This window comes from Doryrhamphus excisus, chromosome 17, assembly GCF_030265055.1.
Source record: "Doryrhamphus excisus isolate RoL2022-K1 chromosome 17, RoL_Dexc_1.0, whole genome shotgun sequence".
Taxonomy (NCBI): domain Eukaryota; kingdom Metazoa; phylum Chordata; class Actinopteri; order Syngnathiformes; family Syngnathidae; genus Doryrhamphus; species Doryrhamphus excisus.
Window position 1 is genome coordinate 10,617,901 of NC_080482.1, and position 25,809 is coordinate 10,643,709.

The window sequence follows — 25,809 nt, forward strand, 5'->3', positions numbered from 1 at the left end:
TAGCCAAAAACTTACCACTTCCACATGGATAGGGAGGATAACTATTAACAGTTATTTAACCTTTAACATGAACATTAATCAAATGTAATAATTTTTTCTGGGTACATGATACCATACAGCATCCATATCAAACTTGCGCGGGCCGCACTAACATTAAACTTTCATATCAAGGCGAGGGCCTCAAACTAGTGTCCTGCGGGCCACATTTGGCCCAGGGGCCGCGTGTTTGAGACCCCTGTTTTAAGGGTTTTGTTTTGCGTAAACGCACAAATGTCAAATTGTGACATACTTAGGGAAGTTTCATGCATGTTTAGACCCCCCAAGATGTGAGGAAATGCAAGGGTTTATAACAACACAGGCGTTCCAATCAGGGCCCCCCCACTGCTATCACTTGGTGCACTGGCCCAAATAATGATACTAAAGAACGAAAAATAATTTTTCAAGACTTCTTCCACAAAGCTGAGATGGTGCTGGGATATCTTCTCCCATATTGGATTGATTGTGTTTAATCAAAGTGGCCCCCACACCCTTCCATTTTTCTTTATGCTACCCTCCATAGAAAACATTTGGACAACTAAACCACCAAGTATGACAAATTGACAGATTTTTCACATGGAATAGCTTGAAAATAACTAAGAGCACATAGCCGTGTGCCGTCATTATTGTGCAGCAGCAGTACAATCGGGAGTGACACTGATTGACCACCAGCTCATCCTGGTGGACTTGAGTTGTGACTCAGTGTTGCTTCGCTCCTGTTTGAGTCCTGTGTGCTTCGGGTTCACCGTGAGGCCCCGAGGACCCAACCTGCCTACCGGGACCCCGGAGCTTCCCTGCTGTCAAGTCGCATCCGACCGGGAGCCTAACCTGTGTTGTCAGTAGTGCCCCGCGTCCACTATACCAAAAACACCTGAACTTGGGCACACCTTGTAATCCGACCCCCCCAGCATAGCCCGGACTGGAATTATAGCTGATTGGTGCAAGGGGTGCAGTCAGTGGAGGGGGGTTAGGTCATTTAACAACACGCAGCCTTGTTTTGGAAGTGAGGTTGGTAAGGTTTTATTTCGTACTTCTGCATGGAATAGCTAGTACAGTGGAACCTGCTTATGTCACCAATCAAGTCTGAGTCCACTGTGTTCCTATGACGATAAAGTACCCGCTTAAATAAGTAAATTGGTCCATTTCTGTGGACATTGTGTTGTCATATCGTTCACATCATTATTGCTAAGCAGTGTGAGACGACAACCGCAACATAACTTTGGCCTATTTATACTTATACTATTTATTCTTACTATATACAGTGTATAGTGTATATACTATACACTATCTTGTGGTGCAATTTCATTTTATTCATTATTCGTTTGCATGCAGTCATTCCTGCCATTTTCCTGCTATGTAACTTGGAGTATTTTTGTTTAAAAAGATGATGTAAGCTTTCGCAAAAAACACATTTGCTTGGTTTGACCTCAGATGCCAGGGGTGATGGCAGCTATCGATTTCGAACAGGCCTGAAAGTTTGAAGATAGAAGATCGACGGGATGGGAGAGCAGTAAGTAAGTGGAAACGATGTTGCTCAATAGCTGATGCAGACACAGATCTTGCAAACACGTTTGTGCTTACATTTGAAAAATTGCCAAAATTACAACAACAAAAAAAGAAGAGGCTAGTGGGAATGTTGTCCATTTTTGTAAATTTCCTTGCCATCTATCGCCATCGACCAAAAACACAGTGTATTCCTCTTGAAGAAGTCCTTTGTCAGGTGGGCATTATAAACTGCAGCGTTTTCCTGTTGAAAAACTCAGTCATAAGGCCTGCAGTCATGAGGGATACCCACTGCAACATCGCCACATAGCCGTTTGACGCCCCTGCACAACCTGAAGCACCATCGTTCCATTGAAGGAACATGATAGCACCCCCTCCTTTGTGGCATGTGGAAAACATCTCATGTGGACTCTCCTTATGTCGGTAACGCCATTACAACTGCAAAGTTTTTATTTTTTCTCATCAGAGAATAAAACTTTCTTCCGCCTTTCAGTCTTCCATGCAAATTCCAAATGGGAAATTTTGAGGTATTGAAGGAAACAAAGCTTTTGAAGACATGTTTTGTTCTTAAAACCCTTCTCTCGCCGATGGTGTCAGATGGTTCAGTAGAAACAACCTTCATTTGGACCGAGGATTGTCCAGTGTCTTGACATGGAGCCAATCGGACCGTGCCACTCAGGGCCAGTGACATTTTTTGGGGGTCCTTTTGTGACTTGTTCCATAAGTCTCACAAACTTTTAAGAAGTTTAAAATGACGTTCTTACTACGTCCAACCTCAGCACCAATGGTGTCCAACAATACAATCATATTCAGGGAAAGCTTTTTTTTTAGTCTTTGCCATGAAGAGATTTTGACAACTAATATTAATTTTCTACCGCTTATCATGGAGGTCATGAGGGTCATGGGTGAGTGCTTCTTTTATCGTCTGTCTTCGGGCGAGAGGCGGGGTACACCCTGGACTGGTGGCCAGCCAATCACAGGCCACATATAGACAAACAACCATTCACACTCACATTCATACCTATGGACAATTTGGAGTCACCAATTAACCTAGCATGTTTTTGGAAGGAAACTCCACACAGAGATCGCAGAGTGTAAAATTGAACTCTGGTCTCCTAGCTATGAGGCCGGCGCAATAACCACTTGACCGCCGTGCGGCTGACAACTAATATATCATAGCAAATTCACTTTAATGCTTGTTTGCAATAAATTGCTTACTCATGTTTTTGTTTCACTCCAATTTCTTCTTTTGCATTTTGAAGCTCTAACCTCCATCCAAAAATGCAAAATGTAAATTCTAAACTTTTCAACTGGTCTCAACATTTTGATCAGGGGTGTGTTATGCAAAGGACAGGCAATTTCCACTCACGCCTCAGAGTTTTCATTCCTGCATTTGCATTTTTGAGCTCTCTGTGCCACCGTACGTTTGTCTCCAACTTGTTCCTTTCCTGCTATTGTTCTATCTCGCCCTGTCCCAGGGGAAGGTCTTCATACCCCTGGCACCAGATCCCAGTGGATGCATGGTAAAGTGCTAAGTTAATGCTACGCCACGCAGGTCCACGGTTAGTCTCTGGCACCGTGCTGAGCCTGTCTCTAAGCTCCACAAGGGAATCCCCATGCAGCAGAGACAATGGGTACAGCTTACCAGAGTAAACAACAGACTCCACCATGCCAGGCTGTATCGTCCATACATTACAATACAGCACGGGAAGCAGAAAGGCTGCCACAATGAGACACATTCTTCTCCAGGTGCTTTAGATATTTAGATTCAATGGCGATACAATAAGTCATTGTTGCTCATGTGGCTTCTTTGATTTAGCCAAACAATCAAGTTTACAAAAAAGATCTATGAGATCTAATCCCCAGTGTCAGAGACAGAAAGAGGCACGTCTCATCAAGACAATGCGAATGGATTGCGGTACAGTAGGAAGCCAAGAGAAAGCCTGCTTGATGCCACCGTGATGTCAAAGGAGGCCTGATATAAAAAGATGGTTTGCTCTTGAAATTCATATTCACTTACTGCCACATACCTTTTCCAAGTAATGGCTGTTTACAAGATAAAAGAAGAGAAAAAAAGGCTACTCTTGCTTGCTCAGACATGAGATCCTCTTATGAAATTAGGCTGATACAACTGCTTGTCGCACTTTTTTTTCTTTGCCTTCTCCTCCCCATGTCAGGAAAACCTTGCCCGTGAGTGTTATTAATGGCATCCTTGCAGCTTGTCATTTTTCTACATCACCGACGAGCTCAGGCGACGGCGGGCCGGCTCGCCGCTTCGTCAGAACGGCAGTAAAAGTTAGCACACGGCCGAAGTCTTGCGAGCTAAAACCACACATTGCTGTGCGCATAAAAGGAGGTAAGGGTTCATTTTTGTTGGTCGCCTTCAGAGCGGCTGCAGAAGGGGGGAAAAAAAATTAAAGCAGGGCTGAAACAAATAGTGGCGTCGGGAGAGACGTGTGGCCTTCGCTTAAACAGAGCCATAAATCAGCGTGGTGACACGGCAAGAGCGAGGAGGCAGGAGAGGAGAAGGGGATGGAGGGTGCAGCGTTTAGCCTCAACAACCTTCCTCAGATACTTCATATAAAAAAATAAAAACAAATATAACAAATTTAAAGCATTAAAAAGATGCATTCAAAGACATTTTCAGAGAGACACACACCCTAGTCTTGATTGCGGTAACAACAGGCTTTTACTGCAGATTTGAATTCTCTCGCAATAACCCCGAATAAAGACAGGGGGTACTGTTGCGGCTGCAACCCACACCAAGCTGAAACTCAACTCTAAAGGTGACTATGTGGTGTTATTTCCTGTCTAAAGAGCTCTAATAATGTTGAAAACCATATTTAAAAAGGTCATAAACAGGTTGTCAATGTTCTATGACAATATTTGAATAATAAACTTGATGGAAATTCACTGATCACAGCCAGGTCTGCAACCAATTACCCACCATAAACAAGGGATTACTGTATACTTTAAATGCTCCAATTATACCTAGGACTACGTTAAAAAGCCATAGCATTTCAGTATGTGGAATCAAACTATGGAATGGATTGAGTAACACCCTCAACCCAACAATGCACAACGATGAGCCAATTCAAGAAACAATACAAGCAGTTGATGTTTGCTAAATACAAGGATGAAGAGTCTTGAACCAGTCATGATGTGCTATACATATCACTATATTGACACTTACTATGGTACCCATTATGTCATTGGATGGTCATATCACCTCGTACTTCGGTACGAGGTGCATTATTAAAAAAAAACAAAAAACCTTAAATATTATATTAGGAAAGCAGGAAGTGAACAAATCTAACCGATTGTAAAAGTACCAGATGGAGGGGTAGGATTTAATAAGCTTTGTTTCTTTCTACTCCTTTTGGACATGTGGAACTGTGAACTGATTATGTGATGCATTCAATTGTAATCTGATGCATGTTCAAATGAAATAAAACCATTACCATAATTTTTTGTTCTCATTACCCGTTTACTTTTTCTGTTATCATGATCAAAAATCTGTTATGTGACAGTGTCAGTCAAAGGTTTGGAGACATTGCCTGATTCAATAGCATGGGAAAGTGTGTCTAAACTTCTGATTGGTACTCCTCATGTAGGTAGTAAAGATTTAATAGAGGAAACAGCAGCAGTTAACAAGTGCATGTTTTAATGGAGTATGCATGCACACTCACACATGGCAACATCAACAGAGCACGAGCGAGGATTAACAAGCCTCTTCGGAGTTACAAAGTGGAAAGGGGGGGGGGTGAAGAAGATGCGCTTGGATTACACGCAAGCCTCATCTTACGCATGATGCGTTTAATGAAGTCCGGTGTGTGTGAAAGCTGCAGGTAGCAAAATATAGGTCTGAGGGGGGGTATCTTATGCGGGTCTACATTCTACATTCCTTTCCTCCAGCTGCGACCCATCCGGTGTCGCTCATTTTTGCCCTGACTTCTGAGGGATTACCACAGTGTGGGCTTGTGCTGAGGCGGCAAAACAAGAGAGAGGGATGAGATGAGATGGGAAGGTAGGGGGAAGCAATAGCAGGCGGAATGTTTTACATACAGGAGGAGCGCTGCAAGCATTTGAACCAGATCCCTCTGACGTCGTATGGTGGTTAAACTTGTAGCCAGACAGAAATGGAAGACGGGAAGCAAGCGTGCAATGGCACATGTATCCGTTGGATCACGTGTCTACCCTGTAAGCTAATACAATGCAGCCCAGGGGGTCGGCAACCCGCAGCTTTTCAGCTTGCTTGTTGAGGCTCCATTCACCAAGTGCACCAAAGTAGGGGGAATAGGCAGTTTTGAAATGAATGTAAAATATCCCAATTACCGCAAGTCTGTGAATGCATCTAGACTGTGTTCTGGCTGCCGATTGGATGAGCAAGGAAGGGGGCGGTACACTATGCAGGAGAGAAAAAAAAAAGTGATATAGATCTGAGTTGAGTCTGAAGCAAGTTATTGTACAATGTTATTAACGGGAGCATAATATGTTTTAATGCACGGAGCCCGAGACGGTGACTCCAGGAAAGGCAGATGGTGTGAGGTCACTGAAGCGGCGGCTGACTGTACACTCACCGCTCAGAACAATATGTGCTTTCACGTTAAAATCTCAAATGCCAGCAAAAATCTAACGATATTCAGAAAAGTCTTTACATTTGTTGCTAGTCACGTTTGAGAAAATAAGTCACTAAGAGGGTTTGGGAAGTCGACAGAGTTAGCAGGAAAATGTCCAAGTTAGGAAAACAGGGCTGCACATGAGATGGAGAATACATGAAAGAATCATAAAGCATGTCATTCATCTGCTCCAGGAGGTCCGACTCAAACTGAAACATTCGCTATCCAAATGTTCCCATAAGAAATCATTAATCTGTTCTGGACATGCAAATATTACATGTAGGAAACAATTTGAAATGCATATAAATAATACGGCTATTAGGCACAGTGAGCAGAGAGCAACACACACACCCACCCGTCATGTTTAGCTATGGGTTATTCTTTAACGGGTCAAAAATGACCTGGTCAGGTTGTTTTCTTGAAATATCTTCGTAATGAAAAATTATTTCATATTCCAGGTATTCCCCAAAAAAAACATATTTTGATATCATGCCATTCACATTTTTAACTTACCTTTTATACATTTTAAGAAATTTTTGTGTTACTACCCCAACCGTCCATAAGTGGGTCAAAAATGACCTGCATGCATTTTCCATGGAATCCAATAGGAACCTTTGATTCTTATCAACTTTGGCTGTCAGGAATAAATTAACTGTCCACACAGACTATATCAGAAGTGTCACCCCTCAGGAAGATTATTTTACACATAAAGTGCTAATACAACAAGTATTATCTTCATATAATATTGTGTATGTCTTTCATGACTGTATTATCAACAAATTAGCCTACTTTATAACTAGCTGATACTAGCTGGCTAACATTACTATATGTATTGTTGGGTATTACTCTTTTGTTTCCTCATCCATGCCTTGGCTGCTAGATACACAGCTGAAATGGTCCAACAGATGCTGGATGATGGAGAGGCAGTAACAGGGTTGGACTCTGAGTCAGAAATGTCTGATGACCCAGACTATGGCCTAAAGATCTTCTGGGTGTGTGATGCACGCATCCCCTATGCAACACACAATGGATCCTCACATATTCTATTGTTGTATGGGATCATTTTCTTTTTCAAAAGATGTAAAAAAAAAAAGTGAAAAATTAAGATATTTCTAACATGAAATAATTCTAATGTGGTCCTAAATATAATACTAAATATCATACAAGTGATTATTCCGAACCAAAATGGCAAAATTGACATAAAAACGCATTGATTCTAGTATAGGTCATTTTTGACTCACTTATGGAAGAGTGGGTCATGCATCTAAGGGTTAATTCAACAGAGCCTTTAAACACAGCATGCTAACGAGCTAACTAGTTAGCCTCCAATTTATTTATTCTGTGGAAAAAGGACAATGAAAGATGCCAAAAACGTACCACTTCCACAGGGAATGGGAGGAGAACTTGTTTCACTTTATCATGTTGGACTTCATGCAACTATTAAGGTAATCTAATTTAATGCTATAGCTCATCAGTTTAAAATTATGAGCCCCGAGTGACCAGAATATTACATATAAGTTGTCTTTCAACATTTGTCATTACGAGGCCATTATCAAATCACAAAATATCCATCCATTGTCTATGCCGCTTATCCTCACTAGGGTCACAGGTTTGCTGGAGCCCATCCCAGCTGTCTTTGGGCAAGAGGCGGGGTACACCCTGGACTGCGTACGTACCAACACCCCAAAACGAAGAGCGAGTTTGGGTGTAATGGAGGTAAAAAGGTGGCTAAGGTTTAGGTAAAAGCTTGATAAAATATAATAGGATAGTCAAAGGTAATCCATCCAGCATCCAGCAGCTTAGTAGACCTAATGGTACATGCATGTTTCCAATAACAGAATTAAACAGGCTAAGAAAAAAAAAAAAAACATGGCGATTACAAGCAAGCGTGCAATTTCCACAGTTTAGGCGCAAAGTATGTGCAAATGATTTCATTCACCTGACACCAAAGAACAGCCTGGCACTTTGGGAGGAAATTAAATTAAGCGCCCAGGAAAACGTTAAAGAGGCAGGGGGAGAAACTTGGCCGATACAGAATGGATTTATGGCGGTAAATCTGATGGAGCTTGTTGCTAATGCGGCATAAATCCTCGCCTTTCATTACAGCATTATATGAAATGCACTGGAATGGAGCGACGGGATCCTATTTGACATTCCGTTACCAGAGCAGTTGTGCACAGCTTCACACTTAAGCCCTCTGAAGCTAATACATAAATGTAATATTACATATAGCGGGAGCGCTCAACAGTGGTATTATTTTTTTATTTTTTATTTTTTTGCTAACCCTTTGAAAGAAACAGCGAGCACATCAGCCGATTCTCCCAAAACGGTTTAATTTCTCAAATTGAGGAGTGTAATGATGTCTTGCCTCTGCAACGGCAACAATGCTGCTAATCGGCTCAGCTGTTCTTCTGACAACAAATATGGATCATAAGACGTTTGCGTTCTCTTTTTTTGCTCAACAATGTGTTCACATTGTGCATATTTCTTTTTCACAGCGGGCCTTTGGGCCTCTTCACACAAGGACGATCGAGCTAAATCCATAATTTCTGCTTGTTTGCATTTTCGATGACAGTGTTTTTACATCTACGGTCGTTCCGAGCAACATCATGCTTCATTTGTCAGGGTGTTATTTCACATCTGCACGTCTCTGGTATTGTTAAAAACTATATTTACAAGATCATAAACAGGTTTGTAGGGGTGGCATGTCTGAAGTGGTAGTGTGGTCATTTCCCAACCTGAAATTTGCTGGTTCAATCCTCCGTCGTCCTCATGTATCCAAGTATCCAACCCCCCTCCCTAGTTGCTCTCCCATATTACCACATAAGCACAAATAAAAGTGTTGAAAATTGGTTCTGTGGCGTAGAGGTACGATTCCCAGGTACCAGACATCAGAACAGTTTCTATTCAAATGTGAAAGGTACCCCAATTCCAACACACGCACATCCTCTGTTTTAGAAATGTTGTATAAGTTCTAGTAGTAATGTGTCTCCACTGATACAACATCGCTAGTTTAGTGCTATGACGCTAAGTTTTTTTTTTTTCCCGAAAACTTGACGTTTTTAGACGGTCGAGTGGTTAGCGTGAAGGCCACACAGCTCGGAGACCCGAGTCCAATTCCACCCTTGGCCATCTTTTGTGAAATTGTCCATCAGTATGAATGTGAGTGTGAATGGTTGTTTGTCTATATGTGCCCTGTGATTGGCTGGCGACCAGGGTGTACCCCGCCTCTTGCCTGAAGACAGCTGGGATAGGCTCCAGCACCCCCCCACGACCCTTGTGAGGATAAGCGGTAGAAAATGAATGAATGAGTGAGTTTTGAGACAGGAACGGCTGACTTTAAGGGACATTTCTTTAAAAAAGGTTGCAGTTTAAGTCCCAAAATGCAAATGTCGACCAAAACAACATCATTTTTAGGCTTTTTTTTTTTTACTTCCTGTTCCTTCCCTAGTCAGGTCTGAACTTAAGGTGTTAGTCGGGGTCCATGTTGTCTGCTGTTTGACACGGGGAGAAGATGGGGGGTTGGCGAAGGCAATCCAGATGCATTGTGCCCTATGGCGTGACTGTGGCGACAGCACGTATAGGCCTCATTGTGCTGAGATTATGTAGGACGAGCACGACGCCTGCTAATCCGCCTGTGGGAGGGTGCATGCATGCCTGTGAATTATTGCACTTTGGGAGAGGTAAAAAAAAAAAAAAAAAGGAAGATGGAGTGAAGTGGGGGGGTGGACAAAACAGCAGGAAGAGGAGTGAGGAGAGAGAAGGCCCCTCGGCTGTGATTATGAAATGGTCTGTCACAGATTAAGGCTACAGGGATGCAGGCAGAGATGAGCCAGAGCCTCCCACAGTCACACACACACTGGCTAGTCGGCCTGCTTTCACTTGAGCTTACCTGAGGTTATACGCGCCTCGCATCCATCCCGGGATATACACACACACACGTATATATATATAGTGAAGAGTGTGTGAGGAGGGAGCAAATGAGAAAAAAAGGGGAGAAAAGCGTGAAAACAAACATGCTCCAAATAGGCTTGCAATTGAGAGGGAAAAGGGAAGAAAGAGTAGAAAGAATGAACGATGCCCACGGAAAAACATCAGGAAATAAAAAAGCTTGAGAAGGTTGGCAGCTACAAAAGGCAGTGACTAAAATAAGACCTGTGTGGCTATTGTCTGTTTCCAGGGGGCCTTTGCTGATAAAAAAAGCCCACGCTATTTGTCTCAACTCTTCCTTTACCCTCCTCGAGAGCAGAGACGCCTTGAGATGTTTTTTTTTTATATTTTTATTCTATATGTATGTATTTTTTTTAACTTTTACTGACCATTATCTGCTTGTTTTTATTATTTACTTGCTTTGTGTTCAAATAAAATTGAACTAACTTGGTATGTGCGGGGAAATGTCATCAAAATCAAATAAAAATAGTAAATCAACAAAAAATTTAATAAAATAACTTTAAAAATAATATAAAAAATATATATTTATACAAGAAAAAATCTTCAATTTTTTATTTTTAAAAAATATATTAACACTTGAATATGTCTTAGAAATATCAATGGAAATGCCATGTACTTTGTGCCTAAATTAAGCCTTTCCAAGCATAAAAATGGCTAAACAAACAAATACAGAATGTAACGCATTGAAAATACATTACATAATAAGGTTGATTAAATGTAGTATTCTACTCTGGTCACTAGGGGTCACTGGAATTGCTACTGTAACGTTCGGGAGAACAACAGGCTTTTATTGCAGGTTTGAATTATCTCCCCATTCTGTGATGGCCTCTTCTATGGCGTGGTCACAGCAGCTGACAGGAAGAGGCGGGCCAAACTCCGGAAGGCCTGCTCCGTCCTGGGATGTCCTCTAGAACAGGTGGCGTGGGTGGTGGGCAAAAGGAAGATGACAGACAAGCTGTCCTCCATGATGAACGAAGACTCCCACCACCTCCAACACACACTCCCTGCATCAAGGAGCTCCATTAGTGACAGGATGATACATCCAAAGTGTATGAAGGAGAGATACCGAAGGTCCTTACTTCCTGTAGCTGAGACTCTATAATAAAAACTATTCAAAAAAGTCTGTACGATTAACAATGCAAAAATCTATGACTTGTTCAACATGTATAGAACTGTATATCGTGTATATAGACCTGACATTTACCCTTGTGCGCAAGTCACACAGCTAGGAGACCTGGGTTCGATTGCCCGCTCGGGCATATCTCTGTGGAGTTTGCATGTGGGTGTTCTCCGGGTACTCCGGTTTCCTCCCACATTCTAAGAACATGCTAGGTTAATTGTCGACTCCAAATTGTCCATAGGTATGAATGTGAGTGTGAATGGTTGTTTGTCTATATGTGCCCTGTGATTGGCTGGCCACCAGTCCAGGAAAACAGCTGGGATAGGCTCCAGCATGCCCTTGACCCTCATGGGGATAAGCAGTATAGATCATATTCATGTATTAAATTGTTTTATGTTGGATAATACAAACTGAAATGGGACCATAGGGGTGTTAGTTCATGTCAAGAGGGCTCTAATCATGATACAGACCATATTCAGAAGGTTGTAAACAGGTTTTCTATGTTCTAACTCAGAGAGGCCAGACTGAGATGGTTGAGACATGTTAGTGATAGTGAATATATTGGTAGAAGGATGCTGCCAGGTAGGAGGCGTAGAAGAAGACCAAAGAGGAGGTTTATGGATGTAGTGAAGGAGGACATGAGGAGAGACAGATGCAGAAGACAGGGTTGGATAGAGGAGATTGATTTGCCGTGGCGACCCCTGAAGGGAAAAGCCCAAAGAGAAAGAAGAGGAATGTTTTTTTTTTAATTAAAGGCAAAAAATAATAACAGTAATAATATTATTACTAAAATAATATTTTAGAGCACTACATAATTGTGCAAAGGCTAAATGTATTAATCATTCAAATGAATGCATATTCACTATACACAATAGCGTTTTTTTATGGTAAAACAAAAAAGATCACACCATCAAGAAAGACAAGAACAAGAAAGACCCAAGTCCATGATAAAGACTAATCAATAAAAGAATAAACCAATTATGATCAATTCCCTTTAATAAATAATGACAAGAGAAGATCCTGGAATAAATAAATCACTGAGAAGTCCTAAGCGTGTATTATTTTCACGCCTGGCAGCTTCAAGCGTGTGCACAGCATCGGTCAGAAATACTCAACTCCTCACTGATTGATTGACAGCTACATGCTGTGGAGTCCTGTCCAATCACACGCTATCTCGCTGTCAAGTGGAGTCTTCGTGTCCGCTTCCAGTAGAAATTGGGAGAAAAAAAAAGGACTTTGTTACGTTGCCGTTTGACTGGCAGGCCGACCTCCCAAACAGGACGCAGTCAGCCAATCTGCTTAATTAGCTCGATGGTATTTTGTGGGCGGTTTTGTATCTACAAGACTGGCTGCACCCTTATGGAAAAAATATATATTGCAGTATATTGGCAAATATAATGTAATGTATTAGGAAATATATTTCCATATATGGGATCTTATGTTTATATTTTCCAATATATTGCAATATATGCATAGATCATATATGTGTCTATATTGATACATATAAAAAATATCTTGCGATCAAGACCAAAAAAGGACTATATTTTTACATATATAAAATTGCATATAATTTGGGATATATAAACTCATATATTCTATATTTTGATTTAATATATTTCAATATATTGAAAGCGGCAATCATTTGTATATTCTGCAATATATTGTATAATATATGTACAAAAATATATTATTCCATGTATTTAAAATATATAATGTATTGGAAAATATAATGGAAAAATTATATATTATAATACAATATATTTAACGTAATATATTGATAAATATATTTTCTTTTTGTAAGGGTGGGATTTAGGATTGAGTTTAAGTTTCAGATTCTTGTTTAAGGGCTCACTGGGGCTTGCCGGTATCTTCCGCCATAAAAACCGATGAGACTCATCAGAGTTTATAGTTATAATATATTTATATAGAAGCCAAAAACTGCTCTATAACCATGCAAAAAATATATAAAAAACATCATAAATCAGTCTCAATTATTGGACACAAAAGAGATAAAAGAAGTCATCACAATGTTACATAATTCTTTTATGACTTAAATCTGTGCATCTCTCGAGGAAATGACGCCTGCCAGACTTCAACCAGGAAATGAAGGATATCCAAGGCAAAGCTTCAGTATCATAGCGTCCTACCCCTCACTCATTAGACCGTGCCAAACAGGCGAAGAGGCGGTGAGTTATTACGGCGTGTGGCCTTGACGTCAGCTGTGACAAGCCACGCAGATGCAAGTTAATTGTCCTGCCGCTCGCCACTTAATGAACATAATTACCGCGTTCCTCTGCGCTCGCCCCGTGATTAATTGTTACAACATTCCTTTGTTGGGTTTCCGACAAATTACTCCCGTCGTAGCGGCGTTTGCCATTTTCACATCAGGCAATCATAACGCTGGAGGCGGGCAAGGCACTTGTGAAGGCGGCCTAGAGCCACTCGAGAGCCATGTTAGGATTACTGGAGGAGGCGGAGGACGTTAAGAACTCACCAATCAGTCGATTCTCATCTCAGGCAGGCTTTTTGAAGCTGTCACTCTTCTTTGGAGAGGATGCGAACAAACAAGTCTGTTGAAAAGAAGAACAACATTAGTCAGCTTTAGAAATGCAAAAAATCATATCCATAACAGTGCTCACTAGTGCGCGCAGCGCTCCATGACAAGTGTCAACTTAGACCAAAACACGTCCATCTCCCTCTCTCTTGGTGTTTGGGGGCAATTATCTTGGACATATCCCACAGACAAGCTCATTGAGAAGCTGTCACCCAGTTAAGCAAAGCACATCTTAAGAGCATTGGCTTAATAAGCCATGGCCTAATGCAATAAGGTGCCTATTGCCAGTCAGCCATGACTAAGTCTAATCTACACCAGGCCAAATGAGGAGGAAGAGGAGATGGCGGTATTCACTGATTGCGACCACTGGGATGTGTGATCTAAAAAAAAATATATATATATATAAAGATGTTGGCTTCAGGTTAGCGTCATAGTGAGCATACACAGAGCGAACTGCATCATACTGGGAGTAGGGCTGGCTGATTTTAATCTCGCAATAGACGTTGATATTTTGTTTCCAAGGAAAGTATCAATCAGCTGCAAGTATCAACATATTAAGTCCCATTCAAATCCCCCATGTTCAGCCTGGAAGCGCGATTACACCACTTTTGCTATGAAGTATTTCGAGACGCTTCACTTTGACACAAATTTAGCCGGAGAGATGCAGGCCGAGTTCTTATAAAATGCACTTCTGCCACCTTATGGTTGTTTTTTTTGGTTAAAAACTGCAAACATTCTCTCTTCTATTGTGGAGTTGCATCATCAGCTCTTTGTGCCTCGTGCAAAGAAAAAATAATCGTCATATAAATACGCCTTTGGTAGCGAATTAGTTAATGTAAAGTGTTGTTTAAGAGACCTGAGCTGTTGGAACAATAAACAAATAAAGAAAAGCATATCAGAAAACCCTGGGATTTGTTTCAACATTTGTGTATTACTGTAAATGTGGGGAACAAGTAAATAATCACATGTACACACTAATGCACACATTCTTTCTTCAAGGATTTTGCATTACAGTGCAAAAGTGCATTTTTTGTAGGTTATGTTTCCTGCTGCGGAGAACAGACACTCGGATGGGGGTTGAAGTACCAGGCTAGCATCCGGCGAGTTACCAGAGAGACTAACGTTACATTTCCTGACTTTAAAAGCCTAGAATGCTGCAGTGACTTACCCTTTTTTCCCTTTTCTGCCCTAGAAATATAGTTAGAATGTTGTATTCCCATGTTAAACGATGCCAAAATTTCAGATAATAAGGTTTGTGCATTTGGAAGTGAGCCCTAAAAGAAGTTTAGAATGGCTCAAAACACTTTGTTTCAGAGGGTGTTGCAAAACTGTTCCTTTGTGATGTCACAGAGGAGCGGCCTTCCTTATATGGGCGTGGCTGTAGGAGCAACACACTCTCTGCCCTCCTCCAAACTCTGCTTCTCTGTTTTACGTTCCAAGTGGTTGGAGTTCCTGATTCCCTACCAGCAAAAGAAATGCATTTTAATCTGTCAACGGCATTTAACACTAGACTGTTTTGTGAACATGGGCCACTATGCAGCTGGACTAGCCGACAAACTTGCTGAAGCCCAACGCCTTTCCAACGTTACTTGGTCGTGTGGAAGAAACCACGAAAATGAGCAATGAGTGGAGCTGTCTTGTGTTTTTTCTCTTGCGGAATTTTCACTTTGGGGGGCCAAGCCATTTATTTAGGAGGACAACCCCCAGAAAATGCTGACTATGCAAAACAATGAATACATATTTTCTGATTAATAGTCAACTACGAAACAGAAATCATTTATTAATTCATACTTGAAAAACTGTGATAAGGTGTATCGCGATGTAGCAAGAGACTGATTCAAAACACTAATCAGTACCTTTTGGAAAAAAACAGTAGTCCTATATTTGACAGGGAATACTGCTGGACCTACTGCAAAACCAGTTGCCAAAGATCCACTATGGCAGGAGAGTTCTGCTGTTCAGGATGTATTGTAAAACACACTAGTCAAATATACTGCAACCTACTGCAAAAACAGTCAATCATATGTGTGCTGTAGTGTTTTTAAGTACCTACTACAAAACACAAATGACAGATCCCCTTTATGACAGGTGTGTTTTGCTGTTTTTATAGGACCTACAGCAAAAGCATGAGTCAAAGATAATCAATAGAGTATATGACAGGAGTGCCCTGCTGTTTAAGGCCTGAGGCCAGACTGCAAGTCAAGGAACCTCAATATGACATCAACACTCTGTAGTTTATTCCAACTTGCTGCAAAAACAAGTCAAATTTCTTGTATGACATTAGGGCTTTGGTGGTTTCAGGACTCTCAGCAAAAAAAAAACATGAGTCAAAAGATGAAAAACAGGGCTTGTGCCAAATCCTGTGTCCAGCAAGCATACTGTAGATTGTATTCAACAATGGAGCGTGTTGTACAGACATACAGTTTGGATGACTACAGTACACACAAGCCAAAGAGGTGTTGAGTGATTGATTCGGCGGCACGTCTGGTCGCTCAGGGTGACAAATAGCTGGCTGACAGCCCGACACAGAAAAAGCCCACACCCAAGCTAACCTGTGAAGGGGGCTGGGTACACAAGGGGAGTCGAAAACGGGAGAATTGGAGGGTCATCTAGGCCTGCCATGATAATCAATAAATCAATTAATTGACCAACATTTTAAAACAAACTTCAATGATGTGTGCATGAGTGTTTGTTTTCCTCGTCTCAGGCTGGATGACGAGAGGGTTCCCTCTGTGCCTCTGGTCCATACTGTAATGAACGCATTGAGTGAACCCTCCTGTCAGTCATTCAGTCTCTTTGTGCCAGTGGGTGGAGTCTGGGCTGCTCGTGAGTGTAGCCAGCAAGTGAGAAAACGCAAATATAACTGAAGGCACAAAAGTGATGGTTTCTAAGGCAAATGCTTCAGCCTCAATAGCCACGAGTTTTCCTCTTTCCGAATGGAATCTTTCAAAATGACCTTTCCGAAAACAATGGTATACATGGAAAAGAATATTCCAATGGCGTGTCTACATGCATCGCTATAATCAACCAGAATAGTCAATGGGGCATGCGCAGTAAAACGTAAACACCAACATCACCGACTTCTTTGAGTTTTTCTTTCACTTGTTGGAATAACTCTGTATTGCCAGTTTTTCCTTCGTCCAGTCTTGAAATTTAGTTTGAATCCAAAACAAACTTTCCACAGCAGTCCAGTGCCGATTGCTCGCCTCCATTTTTTTTTATATATATTTTTTTTTAAATCGAAGAACGTCTGGAGCTGCGTGTTACGTCATATCTCAGCATTCGCTGAAAGAACGCATCCGGGAACAGTAAAAGATAAAGTTCAATCTTGCTAATACTTTATAATGAAGCTTGGCACATGTTTTATATAGATATGTATTTTCTTTTTTAATAAAACTGGACTTGTGAATGGCGTATAGAAGGGTTTAGATTCTGTTCCACAGATGGCGCTAATGCATACGAAAGCTGCTTGCCAACCGCCAATAAACAACAGAAGAAGAAAAACACCACGAAGAAGAACACACCCTGATAACTTTCCGATTGAGCGGGTACAAGATACCTCAATCGGATCGGGGAAAGGAATATTCCACCCCTGTGAATCCGATTATATATTCATTCAGATTGGCACTTTTATTTCGGATTGAGGTGTATACAAAGGTAAGATTCTTTCCGTTTGAGCAAATAACCCGAATGGAATTGGAATATTTGGGTCCGTGGAAACATGGCGAGTGTGAGAATATTTGGGTTTTAAATATAATTACTAGTGTTTACTGAAAACAGTGCAAAATGGTGCACGCTCACACACGGTGTCGTTTGCGACATGTTCAGCCTTCAATGTTCATTATTTATTCAAGTGCCATTTTGTTTACAGAGACTTGATACTCCATTTTATTTGTTTTTATTGTTGTGTTTTCTTTTTTAACGGAGTGCTTTTTGTTTCTCTACAGAAACAGGGTCTTTTTTTTATTGATTTTGTTTATGATTTTTGCAATTTTTGCTAAAAGAGACTGAGTATTTTTTATGTATTATTATTTATTTCATTCAAAGGTTCTTGAAATTCCAATTGCAATGTTAAATACTCACGACAAATTAAGGTGTACTTGCATTATTATAGCAAATATGATCATCACATTAATGAAAACGTCTCAAAAGAATGAAACTAATATTTATCTGCAATAACATGTAGGACAATTATCATCCAGCAAAATCTGTTATCATGACAGGCTACTTTCATCATTCCTCCATCACATATCATCTCACCTTCCCGACTTCCCTCATCACAAAAGTCTTCTGTCCCTCCTCCTGTCACCCCCCGCCGCCAACCACCCACCCACACCTTCTTTCCTAAGTCCCCCACTTGGGGAGTGATAGATTCCCCCCCTGTTCATTTATCCTGGAAGCGGAGGACACGGCAGTGTGATGTGATCCATCTCACTGGCGACGGGGGGAGCGCTGCGTCCCTGATCACAGAGCCTATCAATCTCACTCATAGGGGGCAGGATCAGCGCTGTTGTCACACGCCACAAACGCATTGGCCCGTTTGCCTCATGTAGACGACTTCCTACAGTACCCGAGTTCACTTTCTCTCAGGAGGGTGGGCAGGATGGGGAGCGGAAGCAGAGGGGGACACCGTGATGCTGTGCTTGTCAAAAGCGTGGCCCTACCCTAGCAAAGAAATATACCCAAAGGACCCAATTTCAAATTTTACCATTGGCATGAAATATGGAATGTATTTAGTTTTTTTATTATTATCTTTTTTTATTTTTAAATTTTCATTTTTAACATATATAATTTTAAAAATTTTAGATTGTAGTGCATTTTTATATTATATTTTTATATTTCATACACATTTTTACAATTATACATTTCATTTTTACATTGAAATATATTTTTGTCAATTTTATTTTTAGACTGTAATATATTTTATATATTATAGTTACATATACTGTATATTTTGTATATATTTTGAATACTTTTATGTGTATATGTATTACATATACACACATAAATTATTATTTCATTTAGAGGCACAATTATGTCCCTCGCAGTGAGGTGCACTACAAAATGATTATTTCAAAGCTATCATTTAAGAAAGAAAGAACAGAAAAGACAGTCGTCAACAGGACAAAAAAATGTAAATCAGAATGGAGAGAGTTGCTGCATCCCCAACTTGACAGTCAGCATTCTATTTTAGACATTCTAAAAGCCACATTAAAATAATTGTTGGGCAAAAAAAAAATAAAAAATCAGTCATCCCAAATAGATGTTTTTTTCCATCCCATTGAGATGTAAATAGTTTGTTTTTTAAGCTGTCAAATCAAGAAAATACAGAAGTTATATCAGGCTAAATAGCTAATGACATTTACTTTTGGGCATTTAAGAGAACAATTTATTCCCATCACAATATAAATGATAACTCTTCATAAAAAAAGCAAGCAATATGTAACAACTTACAGTATATTAATGTAGACTAGAATAAAACGAGAATCAGATCACAGCAAAATTCAAGTAAAACTGCAATCAGAGACCACAGCCCAATCGGTGGTAACATCCCATTAGCATTAAAGCTATACACACAAAACAATAGAACATCTGACACTTCAAAATAGTCAACAATACTCATAACATGGCTCTTTCAGAATATATCCTACTTTGGGATGTTCATTCAAGCATGATTGGCCGATGACGACTAACGTTTGTGAAGTGGCCCTTCGACTCATGTCCGATCACATTTTAGTCTCACGACGGCCTTATGTCGCCTTTCAAAACAGCACAACCCTTGACACTTGCGTATACAAACACCCTTTATATCAAACACACACACACACCTCTTTACATACTCTGACACTGCTCAAAAACACTTCCCTGCTGACATGCAACACTCTCCTCTGCAGACACTTCATAACCTGACATGCATCGCCCTGACACACACACACACATGCACACACACATCAAAAGCAATGGGCTGTAAAGCGCCGTTCCAATCCACCCAAGACGGCATCCACCAATCAAATTAGGCCTGATCTAAACATGCCATTCAAAGCCAGGACAGGGATAGAAGGTGTTGGGGGTGGAAGGGAAGACGTAGACTGGAGTCTGACCTTGGGAGCAATTAGCATGACCAGGAAGACAGACAGAGATTGAGTCTGGGTCTTATAAAGAAGACCTGAGTTCCACAAAAAGAACCCTGGTCAAAAACCATCTACGTATATGACAGGCGTTTTTGTTGTCGGTCATTAGGAAGGGCAGAGATCTCTCAAGTCAAATATCCTATCAGTGGTTCTCAGATGGTTTGGCCGCAGGTTTGAACCCAGGCAAAAACTGACATCGGCTACCACCAGTTGACATGCAGCATAAAACCAGTAATCCAAGATCCCCTATATGACAGGAGCACTCTGCCGTTTAAGTAAGGACCTCCTCCTAAAATGCTAATTCCAGGTGAAATATCACCAGCCATTACATTTGGCTGGTGACTGTAACACAGGATAAATGAACTAGCTTTTGATCAATACCGACATTGAACTCTGCAAGTACACAAAGCATGAATGTCCTCTAAAGACGTACACATGTTCATTAATTAGGCAAGTAATACATCAAAACCTCTTGTGGTCCCGTCAATAGTCCCTCTGTCTTTGGCAAACAATACATTGACTACTTTGGTAATTAAAAAGACATGTTCCAGCTGTGCTTACACAGACAATGCTGGCTTACTGAGAGTAGTCGATGAGATGAATGGTTTATCATTACTTGTGTTGGTTCCAGCAGATCACATACGTATTTGACTGTTAGCAGCTTGTTCCGACCTCATTCCCAAACATTTTGGAGAATGTTCTAGAAATCTACGCTTGTCACAATAACACATTTTGTTGTACAATGATTGGCCTACAAAATAGCTGATAATCAATATAATTGACAACATTTTTGAGACAATTTTTGCCATTAATTATATGTCATTATAATGAGAGCACATTGAGTATTAAATTAAACAAACAAAAACTCAATGAAGGCGGCATGGCGGTCTAGTGGTTAGCGCACAGACCTCACAGCTAGCAGACCAGGGTTCAATTCCACCCTCGGCCATCTCTGTGTGGAGTTTGCATGTTCTCCCCGTCCATGCGTGGGTTTTCTCCGGGTACTCCGGTTTCCTCCCACATTCCAAAAACATGCTAGGTTAATTGGTGACTCCAAATTGTCCATAGGTATGAATGCGAGTGTGAATGGTTGTTTGTCTATATGTGCCCTGTGATTGGCTGGCGACCAGTCCAGGGTGTACCCCGCCTCTCGCCCGAAGACAGCTGGGATAGGATCCAGCATCCCCCGCGACCCTCGTGAGGAATAGCAGTAGGAAATGAATGAAACCAAAATATTTCCGCAATATTCTCACATAGCTTTGCCGTCGGTTACATTTGCTTGAGAAACCATCTCTTCATTCATGTCGCAAGGCTAACTGCTAATACTCTGCATCCACTGGTCGCCGCACCTGCACAAAGAGGCTGAATAAGACGAGGGCTCACTCTCTCCGTTCATCCCACTGTAGAACCACTGCACACAGCCGGGTGCAAGAATAAACACGTCTCCCGTCCTTATTTAAATCAATTAAACCTTGTGCAACATCAGCAGGCATCGCTTAACGGATTAACAAGTGGTAAAACACAACAATGGGTAAAAAGACTCGATCACGCACACAGCCGCACAAGCATGCTCTGCTAAACTAAGTTAACCGAACCAGTAAGAGAAGCGTTGCATAGCTTTTTGTGGCAACTTTTGTCGGTGCAGACAAAGAAGCTGAGCTGCATCAGAGCCAAAACAACGCAGATTTAAATTGCTCTGTCATCGATATCAATAATATCGGCATCATATCAACTCAAAACCCACCTCTTTAAATCTGTTTTTAATGTTTAACTTTTTATACCTGACTGCTGTGCCCCGCCCCGCTTTTACTCATCTTTTAACTGTACTCATGTTTTTACTCATGTATTAACCAATGAATGTTGTATTTTGGTGTGTCTTTTATTCTGTTTACTTGTTTTATTCAACTTCATTCTTTTGTAAAGTGTCTTTGAGTATCTTGAAAAGCGCTATACAAATAAAATGTATTATTATTATTATTATTATATCATATCGGCCTGGCCATTTACCAATGATGAGTGTAAATTAAACTTGTGGCTTCTCCTATGGGTCGTGGTCAAAATGCTATGGAGTATATACTAGCAAAAATGTAATACAGATATCCTCAAAGGTTTATAATCACTGGACAAATAGTCAATGACTTATGGACAATTAAGTGGTAAGTCCCGCCCATGTCCCTGTGAAGACATTTTGCAATTTGGTAAGAATTTACGTATATTCTTGTCTGTCCTGCAGATACACACTTTGTGTGTATGAAAATTCAAGTCAGTCCAACTTATGGTGTTTAATGAGAGTGCCGACATTTGGTGCATTTTCCAGACAAATAATAGCACCAGCATTCCCATAAGGGGGTGCACGTTTTGACCAATTTTCACCCTTTTGTGTGGTGGTGGTTCAGGAGTAATAAATACACACCACTATGCATCAGAAATTAAGTAGGGGGTCTAATAAATGCAATGACATGAACAGGTTACTTCACATCATTTTCCATGCTTTATCTACCTCTCACTACCACTTAGCAACCTCCCAAGGAGCTTTAAACCTCCCCTTTATTTGTTTGACAATATCCACGCACACAACACAGCAGAAGTCATGCTTTCATTATGCTAAATACGTTGGCATGAGTCAGGCTTGCATGTATTATTTCCTCCCATTCTAGTTTTGTCTTTCTGTTACAATGGGATATTCCTAATGGGTGTGTGAAGGGAAGTCGTGGTGGTGGTGGTGGTGGGGGGGGGGGATTACCATTTCTCTGCTTTGTTCTTAGCGAGCTCGTCATCCTCGATGTGTTGTTCGCGAATCGCGACGCTCGGAACCTGCGACTCGGCCTCCCGTTTCGCTTTCACTTAGCGGGCGTAATTACCGTTGAGCGTCTTCAAAAAAAAGACAAGAGACAAATGGAAAACAAATACAATCAACGCACTGTCTTATTAAGTAGGGTGTCTGATCCCCCAACACCTCCACACAAAGATAATATGGCGTGTGAGTGAACGCCTGTGTTGGTGCCGTGTGTACACCCAAGTGCTGATTGAGCGTCTGTAACGGCAATGTAAACGCTAGTTTGCATATGCACACAAAACAAGTCTGGTTAGTAATTAGCAAAAGATAAAAGAATATAGGAAGTATGGCGCTATTAGGTGCGCTGGATATGTTCACTGTTCGGTACAGGGCAACGAGGTGCATTATATCGATTAATTCTATTTAATCAATCACACATTTTACTTCAATTTCAGCACCAAAAATTGTTCCGAGATCAGCTATTTTATTGATCATCAAGGAGTCAAGACGAGTAGTAAGCATGCAGGCCTCACAGCTAGGAGACCCAAGTTCAATTCCACTCTCGGCAACCTCTGTGTGGAGTTTGCATGTTCTCCCCGTGCATGCGTGGATTTTCTCCGGGTACTCCGGTTTCCTCCCACATTCCAAAAACATGCTAGGTTAATTGGTGACTCCAAATTATCCATAGGTATGAATGTGAGTGTGAATGGTTGTTTGTCTATATGTGCCCTGTGATTGGCTGGCGACCAGTCCAGGGTGTACCCCGCCTCTCGCCCTAAGACAGTTGGGATAGGCTCCAGCATAGCCCCATGACCCTAAACGAGGATAAGCGGTAGAAAGTGAATTGAATGAATGAATCAAGAGTTTCATCTGTAGTTTCATCAATTTACGTAGCTGTTATATATGATAGGAGCGCTCGGCTGCTTTTTTTTTCTAAAACGGACATAAACAGCAGTCAAAAATCCTCATATGATTTTTAAACATTATACCTCATATATTTTTAAAAAAGTACTACAAAAATATCAGTCAAAGAGCCCCTATGAAGGCATTGTTGTTTAGGATTTACTGCAAAAAAACACAAATAGATCCAGTATCTTAGAATATTGGACTATTCGACGTTTGAACAGAAGTGCTTACAGGTCACTTTTGTTTAGTTTTTTTTACATAAAATATACTGTAAATAGCCTATGGTGATACAATTTCCACAAGAATTGACTTGTTGCTTATGCAAGATGGCGACACGTACCCATAGCAAAGCCAAGTAGTTATTATTTTGCTCACATCAGTTCTGGTTTAACATCTTCCACCCGACAAGAGCTCTTAGATATTGGATTTCATATTGCCATCAACTTACTCCTGAGATCTCCAGAGTACCAGAAACTTCATACACCACCCACTTGGGGCCGAAGTACTCCAATGCGGTGTCAAGAACATAAACAGAGGCGACGAAGGCATGAAGAAATACAAGCTAAATTCAAGCTAACACCAGACACACTCACTTTACCACGCATTGTCCTCACTTATGTGCGGTCTTTAGTGAATAAAACGCAGTAAGACGTTTTGATGGTAACGTGACGTGACTAATGCTATGCTATTGAGCTAGCCGACCACTCCACACTAGCAAAAACAGCGGCTGAACCGCTCTACTGCAAAGATCTGATAAAATACTGCAAAAACAAGAGTCAATAACCCAATAACAATATTGTTAGGTTGTTAACAATAACAACAAACAATAACTGTGTATGACAGGAGTGATACGCTGTTTGTAGGAAGCTCAAAAATGTTCAATGTTCATGCTAACGTGTCGCCAGTTGAATAGAACTGTCCTAGCATAACATTTGGGACGTACGTCTTGGTGGATACTCTCGATTTTCACCAGAAACGCTTCAGCCTCATTTGTGTTTTAGTTTGGGGAGCTCTGGGCTCGACAGGGTCTTCATAAAGCGGAGGGTGGGGGGGGGTTGCGGCGTTCTCTCGAATGGTAAACAAGACCAAAGTCCAAATTAGCCGCCTAGAAAGCCCCATGGCCTTGAGTGCTGCCGTCCTACCCCCCAGCTACATTATTGAGCCATGCTAATGATGCGGCCTCCACTTCATTTACTCGCTCTTCAAGCGGCATTTCGTCAGCCCTCGCCATCAGATTTCTGCAAGTTTTTGACTGATTCTCTCAAGGTTTCGGTAAACAGCGCTACTCCTTCTCAGTTTTAATAAGCTGTGCCGCTTTTTCCAACGATGAGCCCGTAACAACATAAACCCCACCCGCTCCCTAGCTACCATCGCGGCACCCCTGTTTACTCTAGCAAATCCTCCACGAGGCCACGCCGCTCCGAGGAGCTCCTGTTAATTGGTCATTAAAAGCAGCGGTTTGTGGGCAGTGTTACATCTTTAAACAGGCCGTGAAATAATAACAACAACAATAATAATAAAAGGAGCGCTTTGTCGCCGCTGTTGTTCTCCCCAGAGCGGACAACGAATACAGAAACGAGAGCACGCCTGCGACTTTTGATCATCATCTGAAGAATTAGCATGACTGATAATAATATTTGATGTGTTCATCTCAAGGCAGTAAATACATTGTGAATATGGCGGTGGTTGCACGTAGGCAGATGAAAAGGACGTGGGGGAGAACACAGAGGTGGGTTTGGAGTGGGGTGGGGTGGGAGGGGGGCCGTAATGGTGATTGGTTCTTGTTTAAGAAAGACTGAACACGCTGTTTGACAATGGCGCATGTTTGAAGAAGAATGAGTGCTGTAGATGTGAAAACGGCGTGGAGGACGTGCACGGATACCCTGAATAGGTTGCACAAGTCCAAAATATGATTTAAAAAAAAAAAAAGCACAGTGTAAACACCAATTTCTCACAAAAACAGTTACATCATGTCAGCTTGGACTAGCCGGTATCAATGATGAATTGCACCCTATGCTTTTTTACCAGTCAACAAGGTGTGCTTCTACAAGTCGATGTCCAACAACATATAGTAGTCATGTGACTTTTAACTCATGAACCCCTGCACTCAAAATGGTAAAAATTTGCACATGCACCCACACTGTTGGCTGTGATACTATTTTTCAGACAAAATCACCACATGGTGGCGCTGTTATTAAACTCTCAATAGCCAC

The 25,809-nt window shown here is 41.2% G+C and overlaps 2 long non-coding RNA genes across 2 annotated transcripts in view; both read right to left on the bottom strand.

Moving 5' to 3' along the window:
* Positions 1-12,246: 12,246 nt before the first annotated feature.
* The window catches only part of LOC131105661 (uncharacterized), a 66,428-nt gene continuing 52,865 nt past the window's right edge, over positions 12,247-25,809 (bottom strand). Inside the window, exons 2-3 of the long non-coding RNA XR_009119969.1 lie at positions 13,724-13,799; positions 12,247-12,431 (exon numbers count right to left, since the gene is read on the bottom strand). This is a non-coding gene — a long non-coding RNA (uncharacterized LOC131105661). The remainder of the gene's footprint in view (positions 12,432-13,723; positions 13,800-25,809) is intronic.
* On the bottom strand, positions 16,226-24,766 carry LOC131105663 (uncharacterized). Its single transcript, XR_009119971.1, has 3 exons — positions 24,045-24,766; positions 22,658-22,785; positions 16,226-16,347 (listed from the first exon to the last, which is right to left on the bottom strand). It is a non-coding gene; the product is annotated as an uncharacterized LOC131105663 (long non-coding RNA).